At 50.9% G+C, this 21,902-nt stretch overlaps 13 non-coding genes and 5 pseudogenes across 13 annotated transcripts; all 18 read left to right on the top strand.

Annotated features, from left to right (window-relative positions):
* The first annotated feature begins 1,134 nt into the window (after positions 1-1,134).
* LOC149245320 (5S ribosomal RNA) lies at positions 1,135-1,253 on the top strand (annotated as a pseudogene).
* A 593-nt stretch (positions 1,254-1,846) lies between these two features.
* On the top strand, positions 1,847-1,965 carry LOC149245319 (5S ribosomal RNA). Its single transcript, XR_016267464.1, has one exon. It is a non-coding gene; the product is annotated as a 5S ribosomal RNA (ribosomal RNA).
* A 595-nt stretch (positions 1,966-2,560) lies between these two features.
* LOC149245318 (5S ribosomal RNA) lies at positions 2,561-2,679 on the top strand. The gene has a single exon (XR_016267819.1). It is a non-coding gene; the product is annotated as a 5S ribosomal RNA (ribosomal RNA).
* A 595-nt stretch (positions 2,680-3,274) lies between these two features.
* Positions 3,275-3,393, top strand: LOC149245317 (5S ribosomal RNA). The gene has a single exon (XR_016267415.1). It is a non-coding gene; the product is annotated as a 5S ribosomal RNA (ribosomal RNA).
* Positions 3,394-3,986: 593 nt separating this feature from the next.
* LOC149245316 (5S ribosomal RNA) lies at positions 3,987-4,105 on the top strand. Its single transcript, XR_016267420.1, has one exon. It is a non-coding gene; the product is annotated as a 5S ribosomal RNA (ribosomal RNA).
* Positions 4,106-4,698: 593 nt separating this feature from the next.
* On the top strand, positions 4,699-4,817 carry LOC149245315 (5S ribosomal RNA). The gene has a single exon (XR_016267507.1). It is a non-coding gene; the product is annotated as a 5S ribosomal RNA (ribosomal RNA).
* Positions 4,818-5,408: 591 nt separating this feature from the next.
* Positions 5,409-5,527, top strand: LOC149245314 (5S ribosomal RNA; annotated as a pseudogene).
* Positions 5,528-6,121: 594 nt separating this feature from the next.
* On the top strand, positions 6,122-6,240 carry LOC149245313 (5S ribosomal RNA; annotated as a pseudogene).
* A 591-nt stretch (positions 6,241-6,831) lies between these two features.
* On the top strand, positions 6,832-6,953 carry LOC149245312 (5S ribosomal RNA; annotated as a pseudogene).
* Positions 6,954-7,549: 596 nt separating this feature from the next.
* LOC149245311 (5S ribosomal RNA) lies at positions 7,550-7,668 on the top strand. The gene has a single exon (XR_016267518.1). It is a non-coding gene; the product is annotated as a 5S ribosomal RNA (ribosomal RNA).
* A 591-nt stretch (positions 7,669-8,259) lies between these two features.
* LOC149245310 (5S ribosomal RNA) lies at positions 8,260-8,377 on the top strand (annotated as a pseudogene).
* A 591-nt stretch (positions 8,378-8,968) lies between these two features.
* LOC149245309 (5S ribosomal RNA) lies at positions 8,969-9,087 on the top strand. The gene has a single exon (XR_016267448.1). It is a non-coding gene; the product is annotated as a 5S ribosomal RNA (ribosomal RNA).
* A 593-nt stretch (positions 9,088-9,680) lies between these two features.
* On the top strand, positions 9,681-9,799 carry LOC149245308 (5S ribosomal RNA). The gene has a single exon (XR_016267396.1). It is a non-coding gene; the product is annotated as a 5S ribosomal RNA (ribosomal RNA).
* A 595-nt stretch (positions 9,800-10,394) lies between these two features.
* LOC149245307 (5S ribosomal RNA) lies at positions 10,395-10,513 on the top strand. The gene has a single exon (XR_016267480.1). It is a non-coding gene; the product is annotated as a 5S ribosomal RNA (ribosomal RNA).
* A 1,639-nt stretch (positions 10,514-12,152) lies between these two features.
* LOC149245306 (5S ribosomal RNA) lies at positions 12,153-12,271 on the top strand. Its single transcript, XR_016267447.1, has one exon. It is a non-coding gene; the product is annotated as a 5S ribosomal RNA (ribosomal RNA).
* Positions 12,272-12,863: 592 nt separating this feature from the next.
* Positions 12,864-12,982, top strand: LOC149245305 (5S ribosomal RNA). Its single transcript, XR_016267485.1, has one exon. It is a non-coding gene; the product is annotated as a 5S ribosomal RNA (ribosomal RNA).
* A 587-nt stretch (positions 12,983-13,569) lies between these two features.
* On the top strand, positions 13,570-13,688 carry LOC149245304 (5S ribosomal RNA). The gene has a single exon (XR_016267549.1). It is a non-coding gene; the product is annotated as a 5S ribosomal RNA (ribosomal RNA).
* Positions 13,689-14,262: 574 nt separating this feature from the next.
* On the top strand, positions 14,263-14,381 carry LOC149245303 (5S ribosomal RNA). Its single transcript, XR_016267411.1, has one exon. It is a non-coding gene; the product is annotated as a 5S ribosomal RNA (ribosomal RNA).
* The last annotated feature ends 7,521 nt before the right edge of the window (positions 14,382-21,902 follow it).

The raw sequence follows: 21,902 nt of genomic DNA, 5'->3' as shown, positions 1-21,902 counted from the left end.
GAGAACACTACACAAAGACATAGATTCATATTCATAACAAGTTCAGGATTAGAAATAAACTAAACATACTAATGCAATCATACATCAAAGATACATCAGTACATAGGAGAAACCAAGATAGCTTTATTGATGAATAACAAGGTTCAGGAAGAGATACAACCCAGAGGGCTCCAATCCAGCATCTCCTTCCCAGCAAATGAAATTCCTATCTTCACCTTCCTTCAAAGCATTAAGCACCCAATGATTCCAGTTTCAAACCAACAGCAATTCTTTGCAATAACAAAATTCCAGCCTCTAGATCTCATTGAGGAAAGATCCATATATAGATGTTTGGAGAGAGGATGAGTCAGCTTGAGATCTGACTAGTGTCCTCTCCCTCTGTCAGTTCTTGCTTCCACTTGGAGACTAAGAGCCTCTTACTCATCACTAGTCGAATTCCTTGAGGCAAGTGTCATTGGAGAAGATTCTGGAAGCTTCTAGGGTCTTTCCACCTCGTTGAATGAACTTGTCATTTGTCACTTCCCGCTCAGCGCACCCTGGTAGTGCTTCTACCTGCGTTGCAGTGCACCTAGCCAGTGCAATCTCTGCATTTCAGCGCAGACAGCTAGTGGAGCCTCTGAATTGATCCTGAATTGACTTGTTTTTGAGGAGTTTCTGGTGGAGAACTTCTGTGAATTGCTGTGGTTTGTTAGCCTTGTTCCTCTAGGGGTAGGAACAACATGTTTAGGGACTTTGGATCCCTTGGATTATGGACATTTCAAGCTCAATGTTGTAAGGCACAAAAATGTCTATAACAGGTCACATCACCGCTGCGGATATGACACGAGGAGAGTGGGGTAAGAGGTGTAGATCATATGCACTTTTGTAGGAATTCGAATTCTGGAAGGACCGCGGATCGTTCACGGAAAGGCTGCGAGCGCTCCACGGAGCGTCGTCGGTGGTCGCGGAACTTACGCCTTTTCCATCTCTCTCTTCTTTTCATTATTGCTCGTCTGTTCTTCCGCTGGCTCCCCGCGGGGTGGGAGGCGCCGCCAAGTCGGGGAAGAGGGCGAGCCCCTGCGCCGAACCGTTTCGGATCGTGGGCCCGTGGCTCGGCGGTGTCCCTTGAAGAGGGGGAGGGGGCGAGGTCCTTGCGGGTGCGATCATACCAGCGTTAATGCACAGGATCCCATCAGAACTCCGCAGTTAAGCGCGCTTGGGCTAGAGTAGTACTGGAATGGGTGACCTCCCAGGAAGTCTTAGTGTTGCACCATCCCCCCTTTTTTGTGCGTCGTTTTTGCGACGTGGGGCTACTTATAAATCGATTTATAATGGGATCCTGCGAACGAAGAGATCGTTGGAGCATTAGGGGGGCAGGGGGAGCGTAGCCGAGGGAAACGGCGACTCGCTTTAAGACTGCTCCGAGGGAAATTCGAGAACAGGTTCTTTTCCCTGGTCGGAAGTCAGGGGCGGGATCACAGTGCAACGGAGGCGACGCATTTGCGGCAGTGGGCGATGAATCTAGGACCGTTCGCATCACCGCTGCGGATATGACACGAGGAGAGTGGGGTAAGAGGTGTAGATCATATGCACTTCTGTAGGAATTCGAATTCTGGAAGGACAGCGGATCGTTCACGGAAAGGCCGCGCACGCTCCACGGAGCGTCGTCGGTGGTCACGGAACTTATGCCTTTTCCTTCTCTCTCTTCTTTTCATTCTCGCTCGTCCGTTCTTCCGCTGGCTCCCCGCGGGGCGGGAGGCGCCGCCAAGCCGAGGAAGAGGGCGAGCCCTTGCGCCGAACCGTTTCGGATCGAGGGCCCGTGGCTCAGTGGCATCCCTTGAAGAGGGGGAGGGGGCGAGGTCCTTGCGGGTGCGATCATACCAGCGTTAATGCATCGGATCCCATCAGAACTCTGCAGTTAAGCGCGCTTGGGCTAGAGTAGTACTGGGATGGGTGACCTCCCGGGAAGTCCTAGTATTGCACCCTCCCCCCCTTTTTTGTGCGTTGTTTTTTGCGACGTGGGGCTACTTATATATCGATTTATAATGGGATCCCGCGAACGAAGAGATCGCTCGAGCATTAGGGGGGCAGGGGGAGCGTAGCCGAGGGAAACTGCGACTCGCTTTAACACTGCTCCGAGGGAGATTCGAGAACAGGTTATTTTCCCTGGTCGGAAGTCAGGGGCGGGATCACAGTGCAACGGAGGCGACGCATTTGCGGCAGTGGGCGATGAATCTAGGACCGTTCGCATCACCGCTGCGGATATGACAAGAGGAGAGCGGGGTAAGAGGTGTAGATCATATGCACTTTTGTAGGAATTCGAATTCTGGAAGGACCATGGATCGTTCACGGAAAGGCCGCGCGCGCTCCACGGAGCGTCGTTGGTGGTCGCGGAACTTAAGCCTTTTCCTTCTCTCTCTTCTTTTCATCCTCGCTCGTCCGCTCTTCCGCTGGTTCCCCACGGGGCGGGAGGCGCCGCCAAGTCGGGGAAGAGGGCGAGCCCCTGCGCCGAACCGTTTCGGATCGAGGGCCCGTGGCTCGGCGGTGTCCCTTGAAGAGGGAGAGGGGGCGAGGTCCTTGTGGGTGCGATCATACCAGCGTTAATGCACCGGATCCCATCAGAACTCCGCAGTTAAGCGCGCTTGGGCTAGAGTAGTACTGGGATGGGTGACCTCCCGGGAAGTCCTAGTGTTGCACCCTCCCCCCCTTTTTGTGCGTCGTTTTTGCGACGTGGGACTACTTATATATCGATTTATAATGGGATCCCGCGAACGAAGAGATCGCTGGAGCATTAGGGGGGCAGGGGGAGTGTAGCCGAGGGAAACGACGACTCGCTTTAAGACTGCTCCGAGGGAGATTCGAGAACATGTTATTTTCCCTGGTCGGAAGTCAGGGGCGAGATCACAGTGCAATGGAGGCGACGCATTTGCGGCAGTGGGCGATGAATCTAGGACCGTTCACATCACCGCTGCGGATATGACACGGGGAGAGTGGGGTAAGAGGTGTAGATCATATGCACTTCTGTAGGAATTCGAATTCTGGAAGGACCGCGGATCGTTCACGGATAGGCCGCGCGCGCTCCACGTAGCGTCGTAGGTGGTCGCGGAACTTACGCCTTTTCCTTCTCTATCTTCTTTTCATTCTTCGCTCGTCCGTTCTTCCACTGGCTCCCCTCGGGGCGGGAGGCGCCGCCAAGCCGGGGAAGAGGGCGAGCCCCTGCGCCGAAACCGTTTCGGATCGAGGGCCCGTGGCTCGGCGGCGTCTCTTGAAGAGGGGGAGGGGGCGAGGTCCTTGCGGGTGCGATCATACCAGCGTTAATGCACCGGATCCCATCAGAACTCTGCAGTTAAGCGCGCTTGGGCTAGAGTAGTACTAGGATGGGTGACCTCCCGGGAAGTCCTAGTGTTGCACCCTCCCCCCTTCTTTGTGCGTCGTTTTTGCGACGTGGGGCTACTTATATATCGATTTATAATGGGATCCCGCGAACGAAGAGATCGCTGGAGCATTAGGGGGGCAGGGGGAGTGTAGCCGAGGGAAACGACGACTCGCTTTAAGACTACTCCGAGGGAGATTCGAGAACAGGTTCTTTTCCCTGGTCGGAAGTCAGGGGCGGGATCACAGTGCAACGGAGGCGACGCATTTGCGGTAGTGGGCGATGAATCTAGGACTGTTTGCATCACCGCTGCGGATATGACACGTGGAGAGTGGGGTAAGAGGTGTAGATCATATGCACTTTTGTAGGAATTCGAATTCTGGAAGGACCGCGGATCGTTCACGGAGAGGCCGCGTGCGCTCCACGGAGCGTCGTCGGTGGTCGCGGAACTTATGCCTTTTCCTTCTCTCTCTTCTTTTCATTCTCGCTCGTCCGTTCTTCCGCTGGCTCCCCGCGGGGCGGGAGGCGCCGCCAAGTCGGGGAAGAGGGCGAGCCCCTGCGCCGAACCGTTTCGGATCGAGGGCCCGTGGCTCGGCGGTGTCCCTTGAAGAGGGGGACGGGGCGAGGTCCTTGCGGGTGCGATCATACCAGCGTTAATGCACCGGATCCCATCAGAACTCTGCAGTTAAGCGCGCTTGGGCTAGAGTAGTACTGGGATGGGTGACCTCCCGGGAAGTCCTAGTGTTGCACTCTCCCCCCTTCTTTGTGCGTCGTTTTTGCGACGTGGGGCTACTTATATATCGATTTATAATGGGATCCCGCGAACGAAGAGATCGCTGGAGCATTAGGGGGGCAGGGGGAGCGTAGCCGAGGGAAACAACGACTCGCTTTAAGACTTCTCCGAGGGAGATTCGAGAACAGGTTCTTTTCCCTGGTCGGAAGTCAGGGGCGGGATCACAGTGCAACGGAGGCGACGCATTTGCGGCAGTGGGCGATGAATCTAGGACCGTTCGCATCAACTTTGCGGATATGACACGAGGAGAGTGGGATAAGAGGTGTAGATCATATGCACTTTTGTAGGAATTCGAATTCTGGAAGGACCGCGGATCGTTCACGGAAAGGCTGCGCGCGCTCCACGGAGCGTCGTCGGTGGTCGCGGAACTTACGCCTTTTCCTTCTCTCTCTTCTTTTCATTCTCGCTCGTCCGTTCTTCCGCTGGCTCCCCGCGGGGCGGGAGGCGCCGCCAAGTTGGGGAAGAGAGCGAGCCCCTGTGCCGAACCGTTTCGGATCGAGGGCCCGTGGCTCGATGGTGTCCTTTGAAGAGGGGGAGGGGGTGAGGTCTTTGCGGGTGCGATCATACCAGCGTTAATGCACCGGATCCCATCAGAACTCCGCAGTTAAGCGCGCTTGGGCTAGAGTAGTACGGGGATGGGTGACCTCCCCGGAAGTCCTAGTGTTGCACCCTCCCCCTTTTTTGTGCGTCGTTTTTGCGACGTGGGGCTACTTATATATCGATTTATAATGGGATCCCGCGAACGAAGAGATCGCTGGAGCATTAGGGGGGCAGGGGGAGCGTAGCCGAGGGAAACGACGACTCGCTTTAAGACTGCTCCGAGGGAAATTCGAGAACAGGTTCTTTTCCCTGGTCGGAAGTCAGGGGCGGGATCACAGTGCAACGGAGGCGACGCATTTGCGGCAGTGGGCGATGAATCTAAGACCGTTCGCATCACCGTTGCGGATATGACACGAGGAGAGTGGGGTAAGAGGTGTAGATCATATGCACTTTTGTAGGAATTCGAATTCTGGAAGGACCGCAGATCGTTCACGGAAAGGCCGCGCGCGCTCCACGGAGCGTCGTCGGTGGTCGCGGAACTTATGCCTTTTCCTTCTCTCTCTTCTTTTCATTCTCGCTCGTCCGTTCTTCCGCTGGTCCCGCGGGGCGGGGGAGATGCCGCCAAGTCGGGAAGAGGGCGAGCCCTTGCGCCGAACCGTTTCGGATCGAGGGCCCGTGGCTCCGCGGCGTCCCTTGAAGAGGGGGAGGGGGCGAGGTCCTTGCGGGTGCGATCATACCAACGTTAATGCACTGGATCCCATGAGAATTTCGCAGTTAAGCGCGCTTGGGCTAGAGTAGTACTGGGATGGGTGACCTCTCGGGAAGTCCTAGTGTTGCACCCTCCCCCCCTTTTTGTGCGTCGTTTTTGTGACGTGGGGCTACTTATATATCGATTTATAATGGGATCCCGCGAACGAGGAGATCGCTGGAGCATTAGGGGGGAAGGGGGAGCGTAACCGAGGGAAACGACGACTCGCTTTAAGACTGCTCCGAGGGAAATTCGAGAACAGGTTCTTTTCCCTGGTCAGAAGTCAGGGGCGGGATCCCAGTGCAACAGAGGCGACGCATTTGCGGCAGTGGGCGATGAATCTAGGACCGTTCGCATCACCGCTGCGGATATGACACGAGGAGAGTGGGGGTAAGAGGTGTAAGATCATATGCACTTTTGTAGGAATTCAAATTCTGGAAGGACCGCGGATCGTTCACGGAAAGGCCGCGCGCGGTCCACGGAGCGTCGTCGGTGGTCGCGGAACTTACGCCTTTTCCTTCTCTCTCTTCTTTTCATTATCGCTCATCCATTCTTCCGCTGGCTCCCCGCGGGCGGGAGGCGCCGCCAAGTCGGGGAAGAGGGCGAGCCCCTGCGCCAAACTGTTTTTGGATCGTGGGCCCATGGCTCGGCGGTGTCCTTGAAGAGGGGAAGGGTGCGAGGTGCTTGCGGGTGCTATCATACCAGCGTTAATGCACCGGATCCCATCAGAACTCCGCAGTTAAGCGCGCTTGGGCTAGAGTAGTACTGGAATGGGTGACCTCCCGGGAAGTCCTAGTGTTGCCATCCCCCCTTTTTTGTGCGTCGTTTTTGCGACGTGGGGTTACTTATAAATCGATTTATAATGGGATCCCGCGAACGAAGAGATCGCTGGAGCATTAGGGGGGCAGGGGGAGCGTAGCCGAGGGAAACGGCGACTCGCTTTAAGACTGCTCCGAGGGAAATTCGAGAACAGGTTCTTTTCCCTGGTCGGAAGTCAGGGGCGGGATCACAGTGCAACGGAGGCGACGCATTTGCGGCAGTGGGCGATGAATCTAGGACCGTTCGCATCACCGCTGCGGATATGACACGAGGAGAGTGGGGTAAGAGGTGTAGATCATATGCACTTTTGTAGGAATTCGAATTCTGGAAGGACCGCGGATCGTTCACGGAGAGGCCGCGCGCGCTCCACGGAGCGTCGTCGGTGGTCGCGGAACTTACGCCTTTTCCTTCTCTCTCTTCTTTTCATTCTCGCTCGTCCGTTCTTCCGCTGGCTCCCCGCGGGGCGGGAGGCGCCGCCAAGCCGGGGAAGAGGGCGAGCCCCTGCGCCGAACCGTTTCGGATCGAGGGCCCGTGGCTCGGCGGCATCCCTTCAAGAGGGGGAGGGGGCGAGGTCCTTGCGGGTGCGATCATACCAGTGTTAATGCACCGGATCCCATCAGAACTCTGTAGTTAAGCGCGCTTGGGCTAGAGTAGTACTGGGATGGGTGACCTAACCCCGGGAAGTCCTAGTGTTGCAACCCCTTCCCCCTTTTTTGTGCGTTGTTTTTGCGACGTGGGGCTACTTATATATCGATTTATAATGGGATCCCACGAAACGAAGAGATCGCTGGAGCATTAGGGGGCAGGGGGAGCGTAGCCGAGGGAAACTGCGACTCGCTTTAAGACTGCTCCGAGGGAGATTCGAGAGACAGGTTATTTTTTCCTGGTCGGAAGTCAGGGGCGGGATCACAGTGCAACGGAGGCGACGCATCGCGGCAGTGGGCGATGAATCTAGGACCGTTCGCATCACCGCTGCGGATATGACACGAGGTGAGTGGGGTAAGAGGTGTAGATCATATGCACTTTTGTAGGAATTCGAATTCTGGAAGGACCACAGATCGTTCACGGAAAGGCCGCACGCGCTCCACGAAGCGTCGTCGGTGGTCGCAGAACTTACGCCTTTTCCTTCTCTCTCTTCTTTTCATTCTCGCTCGTCCGTTCTTCCGCTGGCTCCCCGTGGGGCGGGAGGCGCCGCCAAGTCGGGGAAGAGGGCGAGCCCCTCCGCCGAACCGTTTCGGATCGAGGGCCCGTGGCTCGGCGGTGTCCCTTGAAGAGGGGGAGGGGGCGTGGTCCTTGCGGGTGTGATCATACCAGCGTTAATGCACCGGATCCCATCAAAACTCCGCAGTTAAGTGCGCTTGGGCTAGAGTAGTACTGGGATGGGTGACCTCCCGGGAAGTCCTAGTGTTGCACCCTCCCCCCTTTTTGTGCGTCATTTTTGCGACGTGGGGCTACTTATATATCGATTTATAATGGGATCCCGCGAACGAAGAGATCGCTGGAGCATTAGGGGGGCAGGGGGAGCGTAACCGAGGGAAACGACGACTCGCTTTAAGACTGCTCCGAGGGAATTCGAGAACAGGTTCTTTTCCCTAGTCAGAAGTCAGGGGCGGGATCCCAGTGCAACAGAGGCGACACATTTGCGGCAGTGGGCGATGAATCTAGGACCGTTCGCATCACCGCTGCGGATATGACACGAGGAGAGTGGGGTAAGAGGTGTAGATCATATGCACTTTTGTAGGAATTCGAATTCTGGAAGGACCGCGGATCGTTCACGGAGAGGCCGCGCGCGGTCCACGGAGCGTCGTCGGTGGTCGCGGAACTTACGCCTTTTCCTTCTCTCTCTTCTTTTCATTCTCGCTCGTCCGTTCTTCCGCTGGCTCCCCGCGGGGCGGGAGGCGCCGCCAAGTCGGGGAAGAGGGCGAGCCCCTGCGCCGAACCGTTTCGGATCGAGGGCCCGTGGCTCGGCGGTGTCCCTTGAAGAGGGGGAGGGTGCGAGGTGCTTGCGGGTGCGATCATACCAGCGTTAATGCACCGGATCCCATCAGAACTCCGCAGTTAAGCGCGCTTGGGCTAGAGTAGTACTGGAATGGGTGACCTCCCGGAAGTCCTAGTGTTGCCATCCCCCCTTTTTTGTGCGTCGTTTTTGCGACGTGGGGTTACTTATAAATCGATTTATAATGGGATCCCGCGAACGAAGAGATCGCTGGAGCATTAGGGGGGCACGGGGAGCGTAGCCCAGGGAAACAGCGACTCGCTTTAAGACTGCTCCGAGGGAAATTCGAGAACAGGTTCTTTTCCCTGGTCGGAAGTCAGGGGCGGGATCACAGTGCAACGGAGGCGACGCATTTGCGGCAGTGGGCGATGAATCTAGGACCGTTCGCATCACCGCTGCGGATATGACACGAGGAGAGTGGGGTAAGAGGTGTAGATCATATGCACTTTTGTAGGAATTCGAATTCTGGAAGGACCGCGGATCGTTCACGGAGAGGCCGCGCGCGCTCCACGGAGCGTCGTCGGTGGTCGCGGAACTTACGCCTTTTCCTTCTCTCTCTTCTTTTCATTCTCGCTCGTCCGTTCTTCTGCTGGCTCCCCGCGGGGCGGGAGGCGCCGCCAAGCCGGGGAAGAGGGCGAGCCCCTGCGCCGAACCGTTTCGGATCGAGGGCCCGTGGCTCGGCGGCATCCCTTCAAGAGGGGGAGGGGGCGAGGTCCTTGCGGGTGCGATCATACCAGTGTTAATGCACCGGATCCCATCAGAACTCTGTAGTTAAGCGCGCTTGGGCTAGAGTAGTACTGGGATGGGTGACCTCCCGGGAAGTCCTAGTGTTGCACCCTCCCCCCTTTTTTGTGCGTCGTTTTTGCGACGTGGGGCTACTTATATATCGATTTATAATGGGATCCCGCGAACGAAGAGATCGCTGGAGCATTAGGGGGGCAGGGGGAGCGTAGCCGAGGGAAACGGCGACTCGCTTTAAGACTGCTCCGAGGGAAATTCGAGAACAGGTTCTTTTCCCTGGTCGGAAGTCAGGGGCGGGATCACAGTGCAACGGAGGCGACGCATTTGCGGCAGTGGGCGATGAATCTAGGACCGTTCGCATCACCGCTGCGGATATGACACGAGGAGAGTGGGGTAAGAGGTGTAGATCATATGCACTTTTGTAGGAATTCGAATTCTGGAAGGACCACAGATCGTTCACGGAAAGGCCACACGCGCTCCACGGAGCGTCGTCGGTGGTCGCAGAACTTACGCCTTTTCCTTCTCTCTCTTCTTTTCATTCTCGCTCGTCCGTTCTTCCGCTGGCTCCCCGTGGGGCGGGAGGCGCCGCCAAGTCGGGGAAGAGGGCGAGCCCTTCCGCCGAACCGTTTCGGATCGAGGGCCCGTGGCTCGGCGGTGTCCCTTGAAGAGGGGGAGGGGACGAGGTCCTTGCGGGTGTGATCATACCAGCGTTAATGCACCGGATCCCATCAGAACTCCGCAGTTAAGCGCGCTTGGGCTAGAGTAGTACTGGGATGGGTGACCTCCCGGGAAGTCCTAGTGTTGCACCCTCCCCCCTCTTTTTTGTGCGTCGTTTTTGCGACGTGGGGCTACTTATATATCGATTTATAATGGGATCCCGCGAACGAAGAGATCGCTGGAGCATTAGGGGGGCAGGGGGAGCGTAGCCGAGGGAAACGGCGACTCGCTTTAAGACTGCTCCGAGGGAAATTCGAGAACAGGTTCTTTTCCCTGGTCGGAAGTCAGGGGCGGGATCACAGTGCAACGGAGGTGACGCATTTGCGATAGTGGGCGATGAATCTAGGACCGTTCGCATCACCGCTGTGGATATGACACGAGGAGAGTGGGGTAAGAGGTGTAGATCATATGCACTTTTGTAGGAATTCGAATTCTGGAAGGACCGCGGATCGTTCACGGAAAGGCCGCGCGCGCTCCACGGAGCGTCGTCGGTGGTCGCGGAACTTACGCCTTTTCCTTCTCTCTCTTCTTTTCATTCTCGCTCGTTCGTTCTTCCGCTGGCTCCCCGCAGGGCGGGAGGCACCGCCAAGTCGGGGAAGAGGGCGAGCCCCTGCGCCGAACCGTTTCGGATCGAGGGCCCGTGGCTCGGAGGCATCCCTTGAAGAGGGGGAGGGGGCGAGGTCCTTGCGGGTGCGATCATACCAGCGTTAATGCACCGGATCCCATCAGAACTCCGCAGTTAAGTGCGCTTGGGCTAGAGTATTACTGGGATGGGTGACCTCCCGGGAAGTCCTAGTGTTGCACCCTCCCCCTGTTATAGACATTTTTGTGCCTTACAACATTTAGCATGAAATGTCCATAATCCAAGGGATCCAAAGTTCCTAAATGAGTTGTTCCTACCCCTAGAGGAACAAGGTCAACCAATGACAGCTTCTCCCAGAAGTTCTCAACCAAAAACCACTCAGAAACAGTCAATTCAGGATCAATTCAGAGGCTCCACTAGCTGTCTACGCTGAAATGCAGAGATTGCACTGGCTAGGTGCACTGCAACGCAAGTAGAAGCGCTACCAGGGTGCGCTGAGTGGGAAATGACAAATGGCAAGTTCATTCAACGAGGTGGAAAGACCATGGAAGCTTCCAGAATCTTCCTCAATGACACTTGCCTCAATGAATTCGACTAGTGATGAGTAAGAGGTTCTCAACCTCCAAGTGGAAGCAAGAACTGACAGAGAGAAGCCACAAGTCAAAACATGAGCTGACTCATCCTCTCTGCTCACATCTATATATGGATCTCTCACCTAGAGGTTCAGGAGGCTGGAATTTTGTACTTTGCAGAGAATTGCTGTTGGTTTGAGATTGAGATTAGCACATTGGGTGATTTATGCTTTGTTGGAGGATAGGAAGGGATTCCTTTGCTGGGAGGTAGATGCTGGATCGGAACTCACTTGGTTGTATCTCCTCTTGGACTTTATTATCATATCAATTAGCTATTTGAGTTTCTCCTACATGTTGTATACCAATGATGTTTTGTTATGCTTACATGTTTAGCTTACTCTGATCTTGAGCTTTTTATGAATGTATATCTGTATCTTTGTGTAGTTTCTCTTTCTTGTGATCTTGCAGGAATTCGGTGAAACTGGGCCGGTGAAGGAGCAAGAAGCTGGGAGCTACTGAAGAGAGGAGTGATTTGGATCGACAAACTAGCGGAAGATACAGGTTAGTGAGATCCTTCTTCCTCATTTACATTTCATAAAGAAGAATATTCAAATAAGTTTACCTGTTTGTTGCTAAGGCACTATCACCTCTTAGAGTGGGATAGGGGCATTCCGAATTGGATACTTTTCCCAACAACACCCCCCTTTTTTGTGCGTCATTTTTGCGACGTGGGGCTACTTATATATCGATTTATAATGGGATCCCGCGAACGAAGAGATCGCTGGAGCATTAGGGGGGCAGGGGGAGCGTAGCCGAGGGAAACGACGACTCGCTTTAAGACTGCTCCGAGGGAAATTCGAGAATAGGTTCTTTTCCCTGGTCGGAAGTCAGGGGCGGGATCACAGTGCAACGGAGGCGACGCATTTGCGGCAGTGGGTGATGAATCTAGGACCGTTCGCATCACCGCTGCGGATATGACACGAGGAGAGTGGGGTAAGAGGTGTAGATCATATGCACTTTTGTAGGAATTCGAATTCTGGAAGGACCACGGATCGTTCACGGAAAGGCTGCGCGCGCTCCACGGAGCGTCATCGGTGGTCGCGGAACTTACGCCTTTTCCTTCTCTCTCTTCTTTTCATTCTCGCTCGTTCGTTCTTCCGCTGGCTCCCCGCGTGGCAGGAGGCGCCGCCAAGTCAGGGAAGAGGGCGAGCCCCTGCGCCGAACCGTTTCGGATCGAGGGCCCGTGGCTTGGCGGTGTCCCTTGAAGAGGGGGAGGGGGCGAGGTCCTTGCGGGCGCAATCATACCAGCGTTAATGCACCGGATCCCATCAGAACTCCGCAGTTAAGCGCGCTTGGGCTAGAGTAGTACTGGGATGGGTGACCTCCCGGGAAGTCCTAGTGTTGCACCCTCCCCCCTTTTTGTGCGTCGTTTTTGCGACGTGGGGCTACTTATATATCGATTTATAATGGGATCCCGCGAACGAAGAGATCGCTGGAGCATTAGGGGGGCAGGGGGAGCGTAGCCGAGGGAAACGGCGACTCACTTTAAGACTGTTCCGAGGGAAATTCGAGAACAGGTTTTTTTCCCTGGTCGGAAGTCAGGGGCGGGATCACAGTGCAATGGAGGCGACGCATTTGCGGCAGTGGGCGATGAATGTAGGACCGTTCGCATCACCGCTGTGGATATGACACGAGGAGAGTGGGGTAAGAGGTGTAGATCATATGCACTTTTGAAGGAATTCTAATTCTGGAAGGACCGCGGATCGTTCACGGAAAGGCCGCGCGCGCTCCACGGAGCGTCGTCGCTGGTCGCGAAACTTACGCCTTTTCCTTCTCTCTATTCTTTTCATTCTCGCTCGTCCGTTCTTCCACTGGCTCCCCGCGGGGCGGGAGGCGCCGCCAAGTCGGGGAAGAGGGCGAGCCCCTGCGCCGAACCGTTTCGGATCGAGGGCCCGTGGCTCGGCGATGTCCCTTGAAGAGGGGGAGGGGGCGAGGTCCTTGCGGGCGCGATCTTACCAGCGTTAATGCACCGGATCCCATCAGAACTCCGCAGTTAAGCGCGCTTGGGCTAGAGTAGTACTGGGATGGGTGACCTCCCGGGAAGTCCTAGTGTTGCACCCTCCCCTTTTTTGTGCGTCGTTTTTGCGACGTGGGGCTACTTATATATCGATTTATAATGGGATCCCGCGAACGAAGAGATCGCTGGAGCATTAGGGGGGCAGGGGGAGCGTAGCCGAGGGAAACGACGACTCGCTTTAAGACTGTTCCAAGGAAATTCGAGAACAGGTTCTTTTCCCTGGTCGGAAGTCAGGGGCGGGATCACAGTGCAACGGAGGCGACGCATTTGCGGCAGTGGGCGATGAATCTAGGACCGTTCGCATCACCGCTGCGGATATGACACGAGGAGAGTGGGGTAAGAGGTGTAGATCATATGCACTTTTGTAGGAATTCGAATTCTGGAAGGACCGCGGATCGTTCACGGAGAGGCCGCGCGCGCTCCACGGAGCGTCGTCGGTGGTCGCGGGACTTACGCCTTTTTCCCTCTTTTCTTTTCATTCTCGCTCGTCCGTTCTTCCGCTGGCTCCCCGCGGGGCGGGAGGCGCCGCCAAGTCGGGGAAGAGGGCGAGCCCCTGCGCCGAACCGTTTCGGATCGAGGGCCCGTGGCTCGGCGGTGTCCGTTGAAGAGGGGGAGGGGGCGAGATCCTTGCAGGTGTGATCATACCAGCGTTAATGCACCGGATCCCATCAAAACTCCGCAGTTAAGCGCGCTTGGGCTAGAGTAGTACTGGGATGGGTGACCTCCCGGGAAGTCCTAGTGTTGCACCCTCCCCCCTTTTTTGTGCGTCGTTTTTGCGACGTGGGGCTACTTATATATCGATTTATAATGGGATCCCGCGAACGAAGAGATCATTGGAGCATTAGGGGCGCAGGGGGAGCATAGCCGAGGGAAACGGCGACTTGCTTTAAGACTGCTCCGAGGGAAATTCGAGAACATGTTCTTTTCCCTGGTCGGAAGTCAGGGGCAGGATCACAGTGCAACAGAGGCGACGCATTTGCGGCAGTGGGCGATGAATCTAGGACCGTTCGCATCACCGCTGCGGATATGACACGAGGAGAGTGGGGTAAGAGGTGTAGGAATTCGAATTCTGGAAGGACCGCGGATCGTTCACGGAAAGGCCGCGCGCGCTCCACGGAGCATCGTCGGTGGTCGCGGAACTTACGCCTTTTCCTTCTCTCTCTTCTTTTCATTCTCGCTCGTCCGTTCTTCCGCTGGCTCCCCGCGGGGCGGGAGGCGCCGCCAAGTCGGGGAAGAGGGCGAGCCCCTGCGCCGAACCGTTTCGGATCGAGGGCCCGTGGCTCGGCGGTGTCCCTTGAAGAGGGGGAGGGGGCGAGATCCTTGCCGGTGCGATCATACCAGCGTTAATGCACTGGATCCCATCAGAACTCCACAGTTAAGAACGCTTGGGCTAGAGTAGTACTGGGATGGGTGACCTCCTGGGAAGTCCTAGTGTTGCACCCTCCCCCCTTTCAAAGTATGCTCAAAAAATAATTTCAAAATATCTAGGATAGCATTTCGATATGCCCTCATACAAGGATGCTTGGCCTGAAACTCACCTTTAACTTGTTTTATCACCAACTCGGAATCACCATAGACTGCAATCTTCTTTGCTTTCAGCTTTCGAAGAATTTTAAGGCCAGCAATGAGAGCCTCATATTCCGCCTCATTATTTGAACAATCGAATGCTAGTTTATAAGAACACACTCTCACCTTTCTTGGGACTTTGTCTTGGGCGGAAAAGGGACATCGAATCCACACACCAATACCAGCACCATCGCTGCCCACGGCGCCATCAAAATCCATGGTCCAAAGACCATCTTCATCTTCCTCCAAGTGTTGAAACTGTGTTGGCTCTGTTTTTTCTGTTTGCTGCCCCTTATCTTCAGCTATTTGCTTCATAGCAGCTGGCTTTTCTTCTCTTTCCTTTTGCAGAACCTCTCTAAAATTTTCGGTAATCTCTAGTATATCTTCTGCCTGAACTAACTGACTATCTACCTCATTAAAACTATCAGCAAACAAAACAAACGAATCCAAATCTGTATGTACATAATTTACAGGATGATCGATTGGCTTCTCTTTGCTGGTTATCATATATTTCATCTTTTGCTCCCAATATAGCTTTCTCATTTGACCGAAGACTGGAATTGTAGCATAAGAAAAATCCAACTGAAGTGTACCTTTCAACTTAGCTCCCCAAGATCTTGAAAGCAGCATACCAAAACGCGGAGGAATATCCCCCACAACCACATCCATCAAGACATTCTTAGCTAGAATTTGATCTAAGCTTACCACCAAGTCCTTGATCAATCCGATACACTTTACCCGGCTGGAATCAAATGAATACAAATCATGGTATTTTCTTGTGATGTCTAATCCCAGCTTTTCCATGATTGCTTTCGGCATCAAATTATGTGAAGCACCCGAGTCAAACATAGCATTATGTAAAACATACTCGTGCAACCTCAAATTGATATAGAAAGGAGGAACATCACTTTCAGGAGACTCACCATCTAAAGCAGGCCCAAAAACTAATTCTGGCTGATCATCTTCTACATTTACCGTGTCAAGCATTGGGTCAAAATTCAGAATTTTGGAGATTTGACCTCGGTAGCTGCTGTTTTTCATGATTTCAGTCAAAGGAATCGACACTTTCAGCTTTGAAATTTCATTCTCCAAACTAAATGTTGAAACCTTTTCACCCTCCTTGGCCGGAACTTCTCTTCTTTCAACTTTATCCTTCATTGTGCTTGGTGGCTGGTTTACCTTATCTACTGATGATGATTGACCTGCTGCGGGATCACTTATCTCTTTTCCTTTTTTCTGTGGGACAGTTGAATCATTTTTTGCTGAAGTATCTTTCTTCTTCTGAATAGGATTTATGGGCACAGCTCGATTTCTTAATTGTTTCTGCTGGGCAGACAAAGCATTCAGGTATCCTCTTTGGTACTCCTCCGATTCTTCCTCAAGCGCTGCATCATTTGATAAGATATAATTCTGATCTTGGTGGATGATGGAGTTTCTCACAAATTCTTCCTCTTCCATAACATAGGTAGGCAGATCATCAGGAGTAAAGAAATGATTTTCCTCCCCTACAATATCACCTTCATCCTCGGATTCTTGGCTAACAAAATTCTGCTGAAGAGGAGTTTTTACTTGCTGCTGAACTGCTGACTCTTGTGTCCTTGTTTCATGCTGCTTAATTCTGTATTGTTGCTGCTGCGGACCTCGAAAATTAGGATTGCGAATCTGCGGCTCCGGCTTGTCGAGAGTGGCCTTTTCGAGCATCCTCTCTACCTTGCGAAGAAGCTGATCTGATGTAGAGGCTTCTTCTTTGATTGTTACTCGCTTTTCAGCTTTCATCCTTGCTCTTTTGTCATTCAAATTCGCTTCAACACTAACAGCGATTTTCTGCATATCCTCCAAGGTAGGCGGATCTCTATCTCGCAATGAATAAGCCATCTCCGGATCAAAGCCATCCGGGAATTTGAGAAGAGCTGATTTTCTAGATGGTCTTAAGTCATCCGGAATAGCATTATAAACTGTGTTAAATCTGATAATATAATCTTGGACAGACTCACCATGATTACGTTTGAGATTGTTGTACTCAGCATTGATCTGAAGTGGATCCTTTCTGATTTCCCATCGGTCTATAAATTGTCTCTGAAGTTCATCCAGTGTGGGTATGATTCTAGCTGTCAAACCTCTGAACCATTTTCTTACTTCTCCTCCGAATGTTTGTACAAACAAACGCATAATTACATCTTCTTCATCTATCTCATATAAATAAATAAAAAGTTGCCATTTTGTCTATATGCTACTGAGCGGAAACACTTTGAGGAGTGCCATCAAACATGGGAATATTGCTCTGATAATCAGCTGGCATATCATGCAGATTTTGAGGAAGAGCAAGAGGAGCAAACCGAGCAGCCATTGCTTTGGGTAGATTGGGTCTAGGAGTAGTAGGTGAAGTAGGTGTAGCTGTAGTATGAGGGGTATGGGGAGGTGTAGGCAGAGGAGAAGCGATATGGGATGAAGAGGGAGAATTGACTGTAGATTCAAGATGTGTGACTATAGGGGAAATAGAAATAAAAGGAGGATTGGTCTGCTCGTGCGGAACAGAAGCCGTGATAGTAGATCCAATATTGATAGATACAGTTTCGAGGAAATCAGCAAGATTAGTGACTTGGATATCTGTCTGAAGGTGTCTTAGGATGAAATTTTCAACCAATTTATTGTGTCTCTCAATTTCAAGGGCAGCAGCAAAATCAGGGTTGGGAACTAGAGAATCAAGTGCACTTTCAGATTTGGTTTTGAACAGGGACAACTCGAAGCTCTCGTCAAAATCAATGTCTTCAAAATACTTAAAAACAGCCGGACATGAATGAGATTTAAATATATGACTAGGATCTGAAGCCAGCTTGTTATTCTCAAAATATCAAGGAACAAATAGCCAATCAGCCTGTGAAAACTCTCAACTTATCATCAAAAGTTCAGAGTTTACAAATGTACTGGGGTAAAAAGCAAATGAAGTGCTGTATTCACAAGCTCACGGAGATTGACTGAAGCAACGTTTATCTACTTTCGCTTATGAAAGCAAAAGCGTTTCGAAGGCTACCTAGCATAACTTCAGGCTCCGTCTAAGACTTATGAAATAAACACATCAACTGGAAAACAATTTGTTCTCCCCAGTATGGTCGCCAATATGTTAGCGCTCAAATTTGCCTCAGGCTGAGGAAGGCGAAACTCAAGGCAACATCAAACCAAGCTCAGCCTCGTAGCTAGCCCTACGAGGACAGGAGAGGGCTCTCTCCGGGTCTATCTCAGCAAAAGGTCTTCAAAGGGGCTGAGATGACCGATATGAATACTGATTTTAGGCTAGTAAATTGATAAGATAGTTTGATTTAAGATTTTTAGGGTTTTGTTGGAAAACAGGGAAAGACAATTTTGGGTGCGAGGATGTGACACAGTTTTTGCAGAGGTCTTTTTGGGGCAAGGTAGGCAATCGTCCTGATGTATTTAAAGGAGTTGAATGGATAGAAATGACTGGTGAGGAGCTAAGGAGAGCGAGAAACTTTCAGGAGTTCTCCTTAAACAGATGAAAACATAGATATTAAACAAACTTAAAGGCAGAGCATACAAGATTATGAATTCTACCTTAACACTTCATTTGTTTAAGTTGCAGAAGAGAATAGTAGGAAAATGATACACATAACAAACTTACAAGTACATGAGAGAAACATACCATCAACACAAATAACCACAGGAATCCCAAAAAGTGTTGCAAAACCCTGGTCTTTCCTTTGCCAAAATTGCAGAGATACAAAGTGTAATACAGTCTAAGCTTATCCCCCAAGAGTCCAACCTCTGCTACTGAATGAAAATTTACATATATAGACCAAGTTAACCTCATTCCCTACCCTCTAGGGGTATAACTCCTCCTTCTAGGAGTTGTTTCAACCAATTCTAAACATGGAGCAGGAATCTAGTTGACCAAAACAACCTACCACTAAAAAGAAGGAAACTGATTTCATTATAATTTCTTGGTAATTTTGTGAATGAACCATCTAGAAGGAGATAAAAGTGCCATATTACCTTATATACATCAATTTACATAATGGTGAGTCAAAAATAACATCAAGGAGAAAAACTAGTGAAAACTGGCCGATTTCCTGAGCTGAAGGATGAAAACTGGACCAAAAACCTCAACGCGCAGCGCCCTGATCTCAACGCACAGCGCACATTTCAGACTGATTTTGAGGCACTTCCCGGCATGAAAATTGAGCTCAAGATAGCTCGTTCGAAAGCCCTGGATGTCTACTTTCCAACCTAAGTGGAATTTCTCAATTTGGAGCTCATTTTCCCCCTCAAAACTTCATTCTCCCATAGGTACTTCCTGTTGTGGCAAAAGGTGGCAGCAAGGTGGTTTTTATGGTGTTTTTGAGCCTTTTGACCATCCAGATCTCGATGAAATGCTTCGGCAATAGCTAAGTAGGCATATTTCATCATGACAAATCCAAAAATTCAAACCGTTTGTGATTTGGACCTCCCAATCTTACGGGCAGCGCGCTGCGCGTTGAACCAAAAAAACTATTTTTAGGACAAAATTTTCAAAAATGACAAAAAATTCTCCAAATTTGCCCAAATTTGGAGTAATGACCCTATATCATGTATGTTGCCCCACCAATGAAGCCTCGGCCAAAATTTGGAGTGGGTCGGGCTTTTTCTGCCGTTTCAGTGCCTTGCTTAATCGCCTCTTAAGGATCTTCATCTTCGCTTTGCAAACATGCATGCGGGCCCAGTAATGATTTTTCATGTGACGAAGCAAGTCTTTGTCTCTATTGGCCTTCGCCAGTAACCCCTCCAAGTGTCGGTTGACCTTCTCAAGCACAAATTGCTGCGCAACATGTGTCAAATCACCCGGTCTTTTACGGGCCAACCTACGGTCTTCACGGATTCGTTGCAGCTCTATAAGTGTGTGCTCATCCTCTAACTGTTTATTGCATTGCTCTAGATACCTGATATATGAAGTTGTCTCATCATGACTAGTAACAAAACCCGATGGCTCGCCTGAAGGCCTCTCCTCATGCTTGGGCTTCTTGCCCTTATCCTGTACCTGCGGTGCTGCTGTCGAAAGCGAGGCCCCTTCCACACGAGGTGGAGATAACACTCGCTGTGCTGATGAAGTCAATGAGACCCCTTCCACCCCGGGTGAAGATAGTACTCGTCGTGCAGATGCAAATAAGGCCCTGTGTCCTCGCTGATATGTTACACATGCTAAAGCGCCGACATGCTCTGTCTCAGGAATGTCAAACTGATGTGAAGGCCCTGCCTCATCATGAACTATCTCTGGAGCTGGCTGAGGCGCTGTGAAAATGTCACGAGAAATAAAATCCTCCCAAGTGATGCCCTACTGTGCTAACTGATGAACCACTACGATCTTGATCAACGCGTAATGATAAATACTATTATGCTGCTGTGCTGGGGTCTTCCTTTGTACAAGAGGCACCATCTTCTCTATGTTGCAAAACATGAAGTATGGAATGTTCATCATACGTACCCTTGTAAAATGCATCAACAAATGGACATGGTACGCATAAAGACGGGAGAATCTGCCCTCACAACTGAAATACCGAATGATGAGTTTCATCAAAGGTGCAAATTGATCTTTGAGGTATTGAAAAGGAAAAATGCTGCTCAAGTGCCTCATATAACCAGGTTTGATGTATGGTTGATAGTAAGATTTCTCTAACTGCTGACGTTTATTCCATTGCTCTCCAATATTTGGTATCCCAGTGGCCTCCGCAATAGTCTCTGGTGACAAAATGAAATCCACTCCGGTGAGATTTACATGGCCATCATGTAAATGTAGAATGAACAAGCGAGCTAATTCACGATGATGCTGAATTTGTGAAATTAGCTCACAATAATGATAGCATGACTGTCGACGAAAACAATCCATTGCAAGCGGGAAAGCCTGCAATTGCTCCAAAGAAGTAGGCTCTTCCCTGCGAGGCTTACCACCTTTGCCACCTTTGCGAGACCTTCGTGGCACACTACCCTCTGTTGTAGAATCACTGTCATACCCCTGCTCATAAGATGAATTTGTGTCCGACATAGCTCTGAAAATACAATGTCTGAAAAATGTATGATGTCTGCAATGGTAGGTTGTAGGTGTGGTGAAATTACTTTTTCAATACATGCTCAAAAACCAACCGAAATATCATGAGAGTTATGCAATAATAGACATTCTGTTTTAGTGTATTGAGCATAAAACAGTCATAAGGGCAGTTGGACAAATGGACCAAAATGTGATGTGTTGCTGGCTCAAAGCTTTCAAATGGGCATGGAGTTATGTTTCACCATGGAGCTAATCTTCATCAATCATCCATAAACACCCTTAAGGCAGATTTTGGTGAGACCTAGGGTTTCATTTGATGACCTAGGGTTTCATTTGTTTCTCACATCCAACACATCACACCTCTCTTCAAACACACCATAAATGATATGAAATTGATTGAATCGATCATAGAACACCTACTTGCAAATTTGGAGGCAATTAGACACGATTTGGGCGCTTTTCCTGTGACTGTGATTCAACGCGCAGCGCACCTCCCAATGCGCAGCGCCTGTGTAAATTTACACTGGCTCCAGTTGCCCAACGCGCAGCGCTCCACCCAACGCGCAGCGTGCTCTTTCTATGCGCAGCGCGCACCTGTAAGACTGTCCACGGGTATATAAACTTGGTCTTTCACCTTCCAATGCTTGAACATGCTCTTGCCTTGATTGTTGGTGAACAAATAGACTTGATTCGCCCTTTTATAAGCAAACAAAATATCTCATTTGAATTAAATTGAACCAAAAACCCACTTTGTAAGGTTTGGCACTTTTCACTTTTGGTCCTTTAATACAACACTGTTTTTTGATTTTTCTTGCTTTTCTAAGGTTTGGACTGATCATTTTGGCTGATTTTTGCAGGGATTTGGCGTTTTGGCTTTGGAGAAGATCAGAGACTTGCTCTGAAATCCTCTGGGATAAAACAAATATAAATATTTACATTAACAATTTTTAGGTCCAAAACAGAGTTTTGGACTAAAAATGTTTTAAAATGCTTTATGAAAAAGTTATTTTGAACTCAACCTCATGGCCTGCAGGGTTGTTCTATGTATATGCAAAGGACTAACAACTCTAGACTCTATGACTAAAGACCCTAATCATGTATGATTATGAATGCAATGACCATGTACTTGTAACTTTTAGAGAAATTTTTGACTAACCCTGCAGGGACAAACATGAGGGAACACAAGACAACTAGACCCCCTCGTCAGTAAAAGGCATGCCCCTAGCGGAATGCAACGGAGTGGAACAAGAGAGACACCTAAAAATGATATGCAAAAACGAAAAGATCTCTGATGGAGGGCTGTAATAAGGACCGACTCTAACAAACTCATTGGAGGAAGTTTCTTCATACAAATATATAGGAAC

This window comes from Pinus tabuliformis, chromosome 7, assembly GCF_031772625.1.
Source record: "Pinus tabuliformis cultivar Carrire ecotype Pingquan chromosome 7, CPIR1, whole genome shotgun sequence".
Taxonomy (NCBI): Eukaryota; Viridiplantae; Streptophyta; class Pinopsida; order Pinales; family Pinaceae; genus Pinus; species Pinus tabuliformis.
Note: the sequence above shows the minus strand (reverse complement) of the source record. Positions and strands in the feature narration are given on the sequence as shown.